We start from the raw sequence: 12,166 nt of genomic DNA, 5'->3' as shown, positions 1-12,166 counted from the left end.
TTGAGTGGAGAATTGATAGAGGTGTATAACACCTCTAGAGAACAGGCCATCCTGGACTGGGTATTGTGTAATGAGAAAGGATTAGCTAACAATCTTGTTGTGTGGGGTCCCTTGGGGAAGTGCGCCCATAATATGATAAAATTCTTCATTAAGATGGAGAGTGAGAGAGTTGATTCCGAGACTCGGGTCCTGAATCTAAACAAAGAAAACTATGAAGGTATGAGGCGGGAGTTGGCTATGATAGATTGGGGAACGTTACTTAAAGGGTTGACAGTGGATAGGCAACGGCTTGCATTTAGAGAGCGCATGGATGAATTACAACAATTGTTCATTCCTGTCTGTGCAAAAGTAAAACAGGAAGGGTGGCTCAACTGTGGCTTACAAAAGAAATTAAGGAAAGTATTAGATCCAAGGAGGAGAGATATAAAATGGTCAGAACAAGCAGCAAACCTGAAGATTGTGAGCAGTTTGGAATTTAGCAGAGGAGGACAAAAGGATTGATTAAGAAGGGGGAAACAGAGTATGAGAGTAAGCTAGCAGAGAACATAAAAACTGACTGTAAAAGATTCTATAGATATGTGCAGAGAAAAAGATTAGTGAAGACAAATGTGGGCCCCTTACAGTCAGAAACGGGGGAATTTATAATGGGGAACAAAGAAATGGCAGACCAATTAAATACATACTTTGGATCTGTCTTCACAAAGGAGGATTCAAATTATCTCCCAGAAATGTTGGGGAACATAGGGTCCAGTGAGAAGGAGGAACTGTATGAAATCAGTATTAATAGGGAATGTTTGGGAAATTGATGGGATTGAAGGCCGATAAATCCCCAGGGCCTGATAATCTACATCCCAGAGTACTTAAGGAAGTGGCCCTTGAAATAGCAGATGCATTTCTGGTCTTTTTTCAAAATTCTATAGACTCTGGAACAGTTCCAATGGATTGGACGGTAGTTAATGTAACTCCATTATTTAAAAAAAGAGGCAGAAAGAAAACAGCGAATTATATACTGGTCAGCCTGACATCAGTCGTGGGGAAAATGCTGTAGTCCATTATAAAAGATGTAATAGCAGAGTGCAATAATAACTCGTCTCCACTCCTAGTATTTCTAAATCCCACACATTCACTATAATGTGAACAATTATTTCCTGTTGTGTCTCACTCAGTTTTGGAAACTTCACTGTATTGGAGTGAGGTGACATCTACTGGCGGGAAGCAAGAACTGCAATCAAGCATCAGAAACTCCACAGTCTGTCAGGGTGAAAGAAATATTGCAATGTGAGGATACAGCGAAGTGGTTTTATTGGGCAGATGGAGACATGATTCCACTTGTGGTGGTGTCTGAAGCAAAGGCCAGAAATACAAAATTGTCATTAATAAAAGAAATGAGGAATTCATGAAAAATGTAGTAACGTAGTGAATGGTTAGAATGTGGATGGAATAGAAAGTGAGGTTGGATGGACCGAAGCAGTCTGAAAGGATGGCTGAAACAAAAGATGAGTGCCCTGAAACGTTAACTGTGTTTCTCACAGCACAGATGCTGCCAGGGCTGCTGAACATTTCCAGCACTTTCTGTTTTTATTTCAGCATTTGCAGGATGTTGCTTTGATCTGAAAAAAAATGGATGATTGACGGGGGGGGGGGGGGTTCCAGTGAAATTCCACAGCAGCTAACAAAACCTGACCTGTCAGTGATTCGTTGGTCTAGGGGTATGATTCTCGCTTCGGGAGTATGATTAATTAACATGCGAGAGATCCCGTGTTCAAGTCCCGGACGAGCCCTGGTCTGCTGGCATTTTTAGATTAAGGTTATCTATTGGTTTCAGCCTTCCAGAAAGTGGAATTGACTTCCATGCGGATCTGGCTTGAGGACCAGACAACTGGATTCAAAGAGCTTGTCGACAAAATTGTAATTAACTAAATGTACAGATAACCAACTGGGAATATAAAGTTGTTGCAGTAATTGAGACCTGTCTCTAAAAAACAACAGGACTGGGTTCTGGACTGGAATGGAATGGAATTCTTCAGTGTTTCTGTTGTTTGGCTTGCATTGACTCATCGATTTTCTTGTTTTTCACTTTGTCGATGCCTTTGAATAATTGTGGATCCTTCTTCACATTGTCTTCTTTCACCAGGTAGTTCTGACCTCTGATGATGTTGATTGTAATCAGCTTCAATTCGCTCATAGTTTTGGAAGTGAGCAGATTTCCTTTGCTTGAGTCTACAACATGGAACTCAGTCTGACATGTGGACCCATGGGAGGAGTGGAATGCCACCCCTGCGTTGGAGCTGCATCCATCCAATAAGACACCGAGTAGAAGTGACAGTTCTGCCAGTCGAATATGACACTTTTAATGGCAGGGTTGTGAGTTTGAGTGCCATTCTGTTTTTCCCTTTTTTAAGGCTTCATGAGCAGAGAGTACAGGGAGTGTTTGAAATGAGCAAGTCTCGCTTTGATTCAGGACTCTTACCTCTCAGCAGCATCTCACTATGAAAGATTGAATTTTATCTCATTTCATTCTCAGCTCAGGGTCAGTGTGGATCACTGGGACTTCTGGCTGTCTCCCGCTTCACAATCCATCAGTACTGAGAAAGCAATGGGGAATATTACTCACATGTTGTGTTCTTTAATTTTTTGGAAAACTTGAATGTATGTATTTTCTTCCAAAACAAGGACACCAAGCCACTGTTAATGTAGGGCTGAAATAGCTCAGTTGGGAGAGCGTTAGACTGAAGATCTAAAGGTCCCTGGTTCAATCCCGGGTTTCAGCAATTTTGCTTCCTTATGCGTCCCTTGCCTTGGTTCCGATTTTCCAGTTGCACAATTTACTTTGAAATTATTTACCAAGCACCAGTGGATTGAATTTGAGAAACAACACAGAATCATTTACAGCACAGAAGGTGGTCGTTTGGCCGATCACGTCCATGCTGGCTCGCCCCGGAGCAATCTAGTCAGTTCCACTCACCAGCTCGATCCCTTTCCTCCTGCAAGTTTCTTTCCTTCTAGTATCCATCCAATTTCCTTTTCAAATCATTGATTGTCTCTGCTTCCACCACACTCGTGGGCCAAGTCATTACCACCCACAACATAAAAAAGTTCCACCTCATCAAGGATGGTAAACACTTATATCTTATATACTTGGTTATTCTCTATTTCTATGAGAATAGACTGGCAGTCAACATGAAAGGGAACCCAAAAATCTTCGAGCAGCATGTAAATGATAAGTGGGTAGTAAGAGGTTGAGTAGGGCCTATTAGGGACAAAAAGGATAATATAAGCTTAGAGGTGCAGGGCAATGTTAATCTACTTAATGAGTACTTTATATCAGTGATCACTAAGGAAGTGGAATTTGACAAAATATCAGTCGAAGTGAAGAGAGTAGAGGCAATGGAGAGAGTACAAATTAGGAGAGGGAGGTGCTAAAAAGGCTGGCTGTGCTTAGGTAAGATAAATCACCTGGTCCGGATGGCTCACATCCCAGGTTGCGAAAGGAAATGCGGATGCAGATAACGGAAGGGCTTGCTTAATCTTCCAATCTTCCCTGGATACGGGGGAGGTGCCAGAGGATTAAACAGTGGCAAATGCGACACCCTTATTCAAGAAAGGGTGTAAGGACAGTCTGGGTAACTACAGGCTAGTTAGATTAACAGCAGCGGTGGGTAAGGTTTTAGAAAGAATAATCAGGGTAAAAAATCAACAGTCACTTGGAGAGGTTTGAGTTAATTAAGGAGAGTGAGCATGGATTTATAAATGGGAGTTCATGCTTGACTAATCTAACTGCATTTTTTGATGAACTAACAGAGCAGCTTGATGAAGGGAATGCAGTGGATGTTGTTTATATGGATTTTAAGGAAGCGTTTGACAAGGTACCACATAAAAGGGCGGTTAACAAAATTGAGGTTCGTGGTATAGGAGGGTCAGTGTCCAATTGGATAGAAAATTGCTTTAAGGACAGAAAACAGCGAGTCTTATTAAATGGTTCTTTGTCAGACTGGAGGATAGTCGACAGTGGTGTTCCCCAAGGGCCAGTGCTTTTTTTGCTTCGAATACAGAGTAGAATCCACAAATATGCCGATGACACCAAACTTGGAGGAGCGGCAAACAGTGAGGATGATGTGAACTGCCTGCAACAGGACAGTGATAGGCTAGCAGAATGGGCAGACAGGTGGCAGATGGAATTTAATAGTGACAAGTGTGAGGTGATGTAAAGGAATAGGGAGAGGCAATATATACTTAATGGCACAGTTCTAAAGAGTGTGCTGGAATAGAGGGACTTGGGGTTCATGTGCATCAATCTTTGAAGGTGGCAAGACATATTGCGAGAGTGGTTAGCAAAGCAGATGGGATCTTGGGCTTTATAAATAGAGGCATTGAGTACAAAAGCAGGGAAGTTATGCTGAACCATTATGAAACTCTGGTTAGGCCCCAATTGGAGTGTTGCTTCCAGTTCTGCTCAGCAGACTTTCGAAAGAATGTGAGGGTCCTTGAGAGGACGCAGAGGTGATTTACCAGAATGGATCCAGTGATGGGGGATTTTAGTTACAAGGTTAGGTTGGAAAAGCTAGGATTATTCTGCCTATATCAAAGGAGATTGAGTGGAGAATTGATAGAGGTGTATAACACCTCTAGAGAACAGGCCATCCTGGACTGGGTATTGTGTAATGAGAAAGGATTAGTTAACAATCATGTTGTGTGGGGTCCCTTGGGGAAGTGCGCCCATAATATGATAAAATCCTTCATTAAGATGGAGAGTGAGAGAGTTGATTCCGAGACTCGGGTCCTGAATCTAAACAAAGGAAACTATGAAGGTATGAGGCGGGAGTTGGCTATGATTGATTGGGGAACGTTACTTAAAGGGTTGACAGTGGATAGGCAATGGCTAGCATTTAAAGAGCGCATGGATGAATTACAACAATTGTTCATTCCTGTCTGTGCAAAAGTAAAACAGGAAGGGTGGCTCAACTGTGGCTTACAAAAGAAATTAAGGAAAGTATTAGATCCAAGGAGGAGAAATATAAAATGGTCAGAACAAGCAGCAAACCTGAAGATTGTGAGCAGTTTGGAATTTAGCAGAGGAGGACAAAAGGATTGATTAAGAAGGGGGAAATAGAGTATGAGAGTAAGCTAGCAGAGAACATAAAAACTGACTGTAAAAGATTCTATAGATATGTGTAGAGAAAAAGATTAGTGAAGACAAATGTGGGCCCCTTACAGTCAGAAACGAGGGAATTTATAATGGGGAACAAAGAAATGGCAGACCAATTAAATACATACTTTGGATCTGTCTTCACAAAGGAGGATACAAATTATCTCCCAGAAATGTTAGGGAACATAGGGTCTAGTGAGAAGGAGGAACTGTATGAAATCAGTATTAGTAGGGAATGTTTGGGAAATTGATGGGATTGAAGGCCGATAAATCCCCAGGGCCTGATAATCTACATCCCAGAGTACTTAAGGAAGTGGCCCTTGAAATAGCAGATGCATTTCTGGTCTTTTTTCAAAATTCGGTAGACTCTGGAACAGTTCCAATGGATTGGACGGTAGTTAATGTAACTCCATTATTTAAAAAAAGAGGCAGAAAGAAAACAGCGAATTATATACCAGTTAGCCTGACATCAGTCGTGGGGAAAATGCTGGAGTCCATTATAAAAGATGTAATAGCAGAGTGCAATAATAACTCGTCTCCACTCCTAGTATTTCTAAATCCCACACATTCACTATAATGTGAACAATTATTTCCTGTTGTGTCTCTCTCAGACTTGTAAACTTCACTGTATTGGAGTGAGGTGACATCTACTGGCGGGAAGCAAGAACTGCAATCAAGCAGCAGAAACTCCACAGTCTGTCAGGGTTAAAGAAACATTGCAATGTGAGGATCCAGCGAAGTGGTTTGATTGGGTAGATGGAGACATGATTCCACTTGTGGTGGTGTCTGAAGCAAAGGCCAGAAATACAAAATTGTCATTAATAAAAGGAATGAGGAATTCATGAAAAATGTAGTAACGTAGTGAATGGTTAGAATGTGGATGGAATAGAAAGTGAGGTTGGATGGACCGAAGCAGTCTGAAAGGATGGCTGAAACAAAAGGTGAGTGCCCTAAAACGTTAACTGTGTTTCTCACAGCACAGATGCTGCCAGAGCAGCTGAACATTTCCAGCACTTTCTGTTTTTATTTCAGCATTTGCAGGATGTTGCTTTGATCTGAAAATAAATAGTTGATTGACTGGGTGGTTCCTGTGAAATTCCACAGCAGCTAATAAAACCTGACCTATCAGTGGCTCGTTGGTCTCGGGGTATGATTCTCGCTTCGGGAGTATGGTTAAATAACATGTGACAGATCCTGGGTTCAAGTCCCGGACGAGCCCTGGTCTGCTGGCATTTTTAGATTAAGGTTATCTATTGGTTTCAGCCTTGCAGAAGGTGGAATTGACTTCCATGCGGAGCTGGCTTGAGGACCAGACAACTGGATTCAAAGATCTTGTTGACAAAATTGTAATTAACTAAATGTGCAGATAACCAACTGGGAATATAAAGTTGTTGCAGTCATTGAGACCTGACTCCAAAAACAACAGGATTGGGTTCTGGACTGGAATGGAATGGAATTCTTCAGTGTTTCTGTTGTTTGGCTTGCATTGACTCATCGATTTTCTTGTTTTTCACTTTGTCGATGCCTTTGAATAATTGTGGATCCTTCTTCAGGGTGTCTTCTTTCACCAGGGAGTTCTGACCTCTGATGATGTTGATCGTAATCGGCTTCAATTCGCTGATAGTTTTGGAAGTGAGCAGATTTCCTTTGCTTGAGTCTACAACATGGAACTCAGTCTGACATGTGGACCCATGGGAGGATTTGAATGCCACCCCTGCGTTGGAGTTGCATCCATCCAATAAGAGACCGAGTAGAAGTGACAGTTCTGTCAGTCGAACATGAGACTTTTAATGGCAGGGTTGTGAGTTTGAGTGCCATTCTGTTTTTCCCTTTTTTAAGGCTTCATGAGCAGAGAGTACAGGGAGTGTTTGAAATGAGCAAGTCTCGCTTTGATTCAGGACTCTTACCTCTCAGCAGCATCTCACTATGAAAGATTGAATTTGATCTCATTTCATTCTCAGCTCGGGGTCTGTGCGGCTCAGTGGCACTTCTGGCTGTCTCCCGCTTCACAATCCATCAGTACTGAGAAAGCAATGGGGAATATTACTCACATGTTGTGTTCTTTAATTTTTTGGAAAACTTGAATGTATGTATTTTCTTCCAAAACAAGGACACCAAGCCAATGTCAATGTAGGGCTGAAATAGCTCAGTTGGGAGAGCGTTAGACTGAAGATCTAAAGATCCCGGGTTTCAGCAATTTTGCTTCCTTATGCGTCCCTTGCCTTGGTTCTGATTTTCCGGTTGCACAATTTACTTTGAAATTATTTACCAAGCACCAGTGGATTGAATTTGAGAAACAACACAGAGTCATTTACAGCACAGAAGGTGGTCATTTGGCCTATCAGGTCCATGCTGGCTCTCCCCGGAGCAATCTAGTCAGTTCCACTCACCAGCTCGATCCCTTTCCTCCTGCAAGTTTCTTTCCTTCAAGTATCCATCTAATTTCCTTTTCAATCATTGATTGTCTCTGCTTCCACCACACACGTGGGCCAAGACATTACTGCCCACAACATAAAAAAGTTCCACCTCATCAAGGATGGGAAATACTTACATCTTCTATATTTGCTTATTCTCTATTTCTATGAGAATAGACTGGCAGTCAACATGAAAGGAAAACCAAAAATCTTCGAGCAGCATGTAAATGATAAGTGGGTAGTAAGAAGTTGAGTCGGGCCTATTATGGACAAAGAGCATAATATATGCTTAGAGGTGCAGGGCAATGTTAATCTACTTCATGAGTACTTTGTATCAGTGATCACTAAGGAAGTGGAATTTGACAAAATATCAGTCGAAGTGAAGAGAGTACAGGCAATGGAGAGGGTACAAATTGAGAGAGGGAGGTACTAAAAAGGCAGGCTGTGCTTAGGGTAGATAAATCACCTGGTCTGGATGGCTTGCATCCCAGGTTGCAAAAGGAAATGCAGATGCAGATAATGGAAGAGTTTGCGATAATCTTCCAATCTTCCCTGGATACGGGGGAGGTGCCAGGAGTAAACAGTGGCAAATGCGACGCCCTTATTCAAGAAAGGGTGTAAGGACAGTCCGGCTAACTACAGGCCAGTTAGATTAACAGCAGTGGTGGGTAAGGTTTTAGAAAGAATAATCAGGGTAAAAAATCAACAGTCTCTTGGGGAGGTTTGAGTTAATTAAGGAGAGTGAGCATGGATTTATAAATGGGAGTTCATGCTTGACTAATCTGACTGCATTTTTTGATGAACCAACAGAGCAGCTTGATGAAGGGAATGCAGTGGATGACGTTTATATGGATTTTAAGGAAGCGTTTGACAAGGTACCACATGAAAGGGTGGTTTACAAAATTGAGGTTCGTGGTATAGGAGGGTCAGTGTCCAATTGGATAGAAAATTGGTTGAATCACAGAACACAGCGAGTCTTATGAAATGATTCATTGTCAGCCTGGAGGATAGTCGACAGTGGTGTTCCCCAAGGGTCAGTGCTAGAACCACTGCTTTTTTTGCGAAAGATAAATGACTTGGATCTTGGAATATTGAGTAGAATCTCAAAATATCCCGATGACAACAAACTTGGAGGAGTGGCAAACAGTGAGGATGATATGAACTGCCTGCAACAGGACAATGATAGGCTAGCAGAATGGGCAGACAGGTGGCAGATGGAATTTAATAGTGACAATTGTGAGGTGATGTATTTTGGCATAAGGAATAGGGAGAGGCAATATTTACTTAATGGCACAGTTCTAAAGTATGTGTTGGAATAGAGGGACTTGGGGTTCATGTGCATCAATCTTTGAAGGTGGCAAGACATATTGCGAGAGTGGTTAGCAAAGCATATGGGATCTTGGGCTTTATAAATAGAGGCATTGAGTACAAAGCAGTGAAGTTATGCTGAAGCATTATAAAACTCTGGTTAGGCCCCAGTTGGCGTGTTGCTTCCAGTTTTGCTTACCACACTTAAGAAGGAATGTGAGGGTCCTTGAGAGGATGCAGAGGAAATTCACCAGAATGGATCCAGGGATGGAGGATTTTAGTTACAAGGTTAGGTTGGAAAAGCTAGGGCTGTTCTACCTGTATCAAAGGAGAGTGAGGGGAGAATTGATAGATGTGTTTTCGGCTGTGACAGTTTTAAATAAGTTGGCAAGGAAACATTGTTCCCGTTAACTATTGGTACAAGGACTAGGGGACACAGATTGAAGGTTTTGGACAGGAGGTACAGGGGGAATGTGTGCAAGAACTTTTTTACACAGTGACTGGTGATGATCTGTAACTCGCTGCCCACGAGGGCGGTGGAAATGGAGACAATCGAGGATTACAAAAGGAATTTGGATGGGCACTTGAAGGAAATAATTTTACAGGGCTATGGAGATCGAGCAGACAAGTAATAACTCGTCTCCACTCCTAGTATTTCTAAATCCCACACATTCACTATAATGTGAACAATTATTTCCTGTTGTGTCTCTCTCCGATTTGTAAACTTCACTGTATTGGAGTGAAGTGACATCTACTGGCAAGAACCAAGAACTGCCGTGATGAGATCAGCCATGATTGTATTGAATGGCAGAGCAGGCTCGAGTGGCTGAATTGCCGACTCCTGCTCCTAGTTCCTATGTTCATAGAATCATACAGCACAGAAGGAGGCCATTCAGCCCCATTGTGCCTCTGATGACTCTCTCACAAAAAGATGCAATTAGTCCAACCCCCTGCCGACTTCCCCATAATCCTGGAGAATTTCACTTTGAAATATTTGTCCAATTCCTTTATGAAAGTTATAATTGAATCTGTTTCCACCACCCTGTCAGACAATTCATTCCAAATCCAAATCAGTTACTGGGTAAAAAGATCTCTCCACACATCCCCTTGACATTTTTGGCCAATTATTTTAAATCTGTGTCCTCTGGTTACTGACCCCCAGGACAGTGGAAACAGTTTCTCCCTCTCTACCCTATGAAAATCCTTCATGATTCTGAACACCTCCATTAAATCTTCCCTTAACCTTCTCTGCTCTGAAGAGAACAATCCCAGCTTCACCAGCCTGTCCAGAGAACTGACACCCCGCATCTCTGGGATCATTCTAGTAAATCCCCTCTGAATTGTCTCAGAAGCTTTGATGTCCTTTCTAAAGCCTGGTGCCCAGAACTGGACACATTACTCGAGCTGAGATCGAGCCAGCGACGCCCACATCCCACGAAAGAATAATAAAACGCTCCCTAACCAGTCCCCAATTCTTATCCATTTACAGACGCTCCCTGACCAGTCCCCAAATCTTATTCATTTAGAGACCCTCCCTGCCCAGTCCCCAATTCTTATCCATTTAGAGACGCGGTTTCGGGAAGCCTCACCGGGAAAAGCTTCACCGCCACCATCCGCAGAGATACAGATGGGATTGTTCCATGTTATTGTGGCCCGGAGGCCCTGCTCCAGCTGTGTGAGCCCGCAAAGGGCGCGGTCTTCTCGCACTTTGTGAATATCCCGCTCCAACTCCGAACCCGCAGCTCCAGATGCTGACAGAGCTGTCTCTACTGCGCCTGCGTGCCCCGCTCCTGTCACAGATCGGGCGGATTCTAGGCCGCTGAGCATTCTGGGTATCACACCTGTCATTAATGCTATTCTTTCAGCTGATCGGTTTTATTCCGTACATTTCATGACCTGGAATCGTCGTGAGTGTTTTCGTTTGAACATAGAACATAGAAAAATACAGCACAGAACAGGCCCTTCGGCCCACGATGTTGTGCCGATCCTTTGTCCTCTGTCAAGGACAATTTAATCTATACCCCATCATTCTCCTTTATCCATATACCTATCTAAAAGCCGTTTGAAAGTCCCTAAAGTTTCTGACTCAACAACTTCCCCAGGCAAGGCATTCCATGCCCCGACCACTCTCTGGGTAAAGAACCTTCCCCTGACATCCCCCTTATATCTCCCACCCTTCACCTTAAATTTATGACCCCTTGTAACGCTTTGCTCCACCCGGGGAAAAAGTTTCTGACTGTCTACCCTATCTATTCCCCTGATCATCTTATAAACCTCTATCATGTCACCCCTCATCCTTCTCCGTTCTAATGAGAAGAGGCCTAGAATGTTCAGCCTTTCCTCGGAAGACTTATTCTCCATTCCAGGCAACATCCTGGTAAATCTCCTCTGCACCCTCTCCAAGGCTTCCACATCCTTCCTAAAATGAGGCGACCAGAACTGCACACAGTACTCCAAATGAGGCCTTACCAAGGTCCTGTACAGCTGCATCATCACCTCACGGCTCTTAAATTCAATCCCTCTGCTAATGAACGCTAACACCCCATATGCCTTCTTCACAGCCCTATCCACTTGAGTTGCAACTTTCAACGATCTATGCACATAGACCCCAAGGTCTCTCTGCTCCTCCACATGCCCAAGAACCCTACCGTTAACCCAGTATTTTGCATTCGTGTTTGTCCTTCCAAAATGGACGACCTCACACTTTTCAGGGTTAAACTCCATCTGCCACTTTTCAGCCCAGCACTGCAACCTATCCAAGTCCCTTTGCAGACGACAATAGCCCTCCTCGGTATCCACAACTCCACCAACCTTTGTATCATCTGCAAATTTACTGACCCACCCTTCGACTTCCTCATCCAAGTCGTTAATAAAAATCACAAACAGGAGAGGACCCAGAACTGATCCCTGTGGCACGCCACTGGTAACTGGGCTCCAGGCTGAGTATTTACCATCTAAGACCACTCTCTGTCTTCTATCAGTTAGCCAATTCTTAATCCAACTGGCCACATTCCCCACTATCCCATTCCTCCTGACTTTCTCCATAAGTCTACCATGGGGGACCTTATCAAATGCCTTACTAAAATCCATGTGCACCACATCCACTGGTTTACCCTCATCCACTTGCTTGGTCACCTGCTCAAAGAATTCAATCAGGCTTGTGAGGCAAGACCTACCCCTCACAAAACCGTGCTGACTGTCCCGAATCAAGCAGTGTCTTTCCAGATGCTCAGAAATCCTATCCCTCAGCACCTTTTCCATCAACTTGCCTACCACCGAAGTAAGACTAACTGGCCTG

At 43.2% G+C, this 12,166-nt stretch overlaps 1 non-coding gene across 1 annotated transcript; it reads left to right on the top strand.

Annotated features, from left to right (window-relative positions):
- Positions 1–2,698: 2,698 nt before the first annotated feature.
- On the top strand, positions 2,699–2,771 carry trnaf-gaa (transfer RNA phenylalanine (anticodon GAA)). The gene has a single exon. It is a non-coding gene; the product is annotated as a tRNA-Phe (tRNA).
- The last annotated feature ends 9,395 nt before the right edge of the window (positions 2,772–12,166 follow it).

This window comes from Heterodontus francisci, unplaced genomic scaffold, assembly GCF_036365525.1.
Source record: "Heterodontus francisci isolate sHetFra1 unplaced genomic scaffold, sHetFra1.hap1 HAP1_SCAFFOLD_43, whole genome shotgun sequence".
Taxonomy (NCBI): Eukaryota; Metazoa; Chordata; class Chondrichthyes; order Heterodontiformes; family Heterodontidae; genus Heterodontus; species Heterodontus francisci.
This window is presented reverse-complemented; position numbering and strand designations above follow the sequence as displayed.